The sequence below is a fragment of the Tenrec ecaudatus genome, chromosome Y (genome assembly GCF_050624435.1).
Source record: "Tenrec ecaudatus isolate mTenEca1 chromosome Y, mTenEca1.hap1, whole genome shotgun sequence".
NCBI classification, from domain to species: domain Eukaryota; kingdom Metazoa; phylum Chordata; class Mammalia; order Afrosoricida; family Tenrecidae; genus Tenrec; species Tenrec ecaudatus.
Window position 1 is genome coordinate 1,692,035 of NC_134549.1, and position 3,287 is coordinate 1,695,321.

Below are 3,287 nucleotides of genomic sequence, written 5' to 3' on the forward strand. Positions count from 1 at the left end.
GGACAGCACTATGGGGAAAAACTCATGTGTATGAGTGGTTTTCTTGTTTCAAAAAAGGTGAAATGTTGATGGATGAGCAACCTTGTTCTGGGTATCTGTAAGCTTCCAGAATGGATGAAAATATTGATTCACAGTTCATTTGGAGTTTATTCTACCAGGTCATAACAAATCTTTCTATTGAGAGGTTCTGAAAAAAGAGCATAAGAGTATGCAACCAAAAGGCCTGATTTGTGGCAGATGGGGGATGGGTTTTGCCACCACAACAATGTGCCTACTCACACAGCCATCTCTGTGTGCCAGATTTTGGCTAAAAACAACATGCTCTTCTTTCCTCACTCACCTTACTCACTTGATATTGCTTTTTATTTCCTCAAAAACTCCTTTTTGTTTCCTCAAATGAAGAGGGACATGAAAGGGCAGCAATTTGAAGGGGAAAAATGGAGGTGCTGTTAGCCATACAAAGAGATGACTTTGAAAAATGTTTCCAAGAATGGAATCACAGATTTGACAAATGTATTAATTATAATGGAAAGTATTTTGAAGGTGATAAGGTTGTTTTGTAACAAAATTTTAAAACATTACTTTGGGGAAAAAAATCATTTTGTTGTTGGGGGATAACCCAGCATATATAGTAAAAGCAGATATGTTCTAAATAGCAATGCTAGGAATGAACAATTTGCAGTACAAGCCCATAGCTGTGAACCAGCCCACAAACACATTGTACTACAAATTACATATAATGGTTTATAATAACAGATGCTTAGTTGGAACATGCAGCAGACTATTACTGCACTATTATGCTAAAGATATTTTATTGTGTCCCAAAGTGTTTCTCAAATAATCTCTTAGGTGTAAGAAAGTGCACTGTATACTAAGGCCAATATTTGGCTCATATGTTACATACAAACTGTGTCTAACTGTTCTGGTTTAGGGTCCACATTGGAGTGTGAGGGAGATTTTGGATTGGAACATATTTATCATTCTGGGAATGCCCACAGTAAAAGTAGCCTTCATGTAATGTATTTAATAAGGTACATGTAAAATAGTACAGAGGTGTACAAATAACATTTAACTTAAATTTCACATTGTAAGTATCTGAAAAATAAGTCCATATATGTACAACAGAAACTTGTCAAAAGAAGGTATAGTATAGACTAAAATATTTAAAATGCCATTGCCCTCTAGAGGAAATCAATAAAAATAACACATCTTTTAGGAACAACCAAAAGCCATTTCACAAAATGTCCATTTTTACGATGAATTCAATAGAGATTGCATTTAAACTGGACCAAAGAGTCTCTATTGTGAAAAACACTGAAAAATGATGTACTTTTTGAATATGCATACTCAAAACCCAATGCCAGTTTTACATTTACTTTTAATGGCAACTTTGGAGGCATTTTCAGCATTGGGTTCCTAAAGGCCTTTTTTAAAAAAACAAATCCTGCTGCCACTCCTTGGTTCAGCTTGCAAACCTCTTTCTTTGATTCTGATCCTGTGTTCTCTCCTTTCCAACTCCTGTATTCCTGGATGTTACTTAGGATTAACTCCCTGAGTTGCCCAAACAACCCACAGATGGAGTGTAAAGTGTACACAGGAAAGTAAAACACTTTTGCTTATTGGAGATGGTTCAACTTCTGCAACAATTCATTCCTACTCACAGTGTTGTAAGCAGATTATGAATAAACAAAATGAGCAGAGACTGAGTACAGCTCAAAGAGGTTTATTGTGTTCAAACCCAAACTCAGTGCTGAGGGATCACACCAGACTCTGTTGAACCGAGTATGGACCCTGAGCTTTGACATGGGACAAGCTTTTACAGGCATAACACAAAGGTGTCTTTTTTTTTTTAAGACAGAACTTTGCATTATCTTTAGGTTGCGTTTTCCCACCAAAACCTACAGTGTACAAAAGTGGAATATTTTACAATCAGGCTGACATTTGCCCACGCTTGGGCACACCTGTCATCACTATTCTTATTTCAGACCCAAACTCAATGTAAACTTCCTTATCACATCCCAACTGGTCTTGGGTCAATACTGTCTTCTGACTCAGACCTTGGTGTTCTAAAATTAACTCAGTGTCATGCATTGATGATACCCCATAGTGTTGCCGCAGGGCCACTAGCTTTATTGCACTTAACTCATACCTGCACAAACTTTATTGAAACAGAAAACAAGGATCTAAAATTAACAAAATAATTCAAATGGCTAGAGACAGCAGACAGAAGGATAATTAGCCATGGTGACACATTAAACCACTTTTCAAACTAACTCTACCCCTGTTCTCTTACTTTCTGTTTCTTGTTTAATTCTTTTCTGACTTTTACTAACATCTGCCACACAATCCCAATTTGTTTGTTTTTTAATCATTTATTGGGGGCTCATACAACTCTTATCACAATCAATACACCATCCATTGTATGCACAATCACAGTTTTATTGGCATAAAAACACTTTTCCCTTAGGGTAACACAAAGTCTTCCTTGGTTCAAGGGAGGAACTTTTCTTTGGATAGTGATCTCTATTCCTGGATCAGTGCCTGAAAGATACAATCCAAATCACCAAGTTTTTCCCAAGTGCCACTCAAATACCTTTGAAGTTGGGTCATACTTTTTGAGTTGGATTACATTGGGTTAATTGGCAGGATTTGGTTACGTTTGTCTCTCTGCTGAGAAAAATATATGGGTTGGAGGGGAACAGTCCACCCAGTGGCTTCTGTTACATACCTCCATGGCGCACAATGAAACTGTCCTTCCCTTATGGCAGGATCTGGGACTGGTGATGGGGCACACATCACAGGCTTCAGTTCCATGCCAAGACCTCTCATCTCTGAGATTACCACATCCTCTATTGTGCTTCAAATATGTTTCATTTATTGTTTCTCTGGTTCCACCTGTGACACAGCCCATCCTGCAGCTCCTATGTTAAAAATCTCCATTTGTTGCCCATGAACCATAGTTAGGCCACAAATGACACAAGTCAAATATGGGACATTGGTACCCCTTATAAGAAGAGATGACCCGTCTGCTTTTAGTGTCTGTCAGTGTCCATGAGGCTGTCACCAGCTGGTGGCTGGTGGTCATTGGGTGTGGTCAGAGTAGCTGCAACAGATTCAGGGAGATGAGGCTCATGGTAGGAGCTGATGGTCAACTTTAGTGCGTTTCCTGATGGGTGCTGCTGTACTCTCCAGCACTTGGAGGTGTCAGAAAGTATTGACTTTAAGTGGCTCCAATGGATCGATTGACTGAGTCCTGCTACCTTATGCATAAAGACAATTATTTCTAC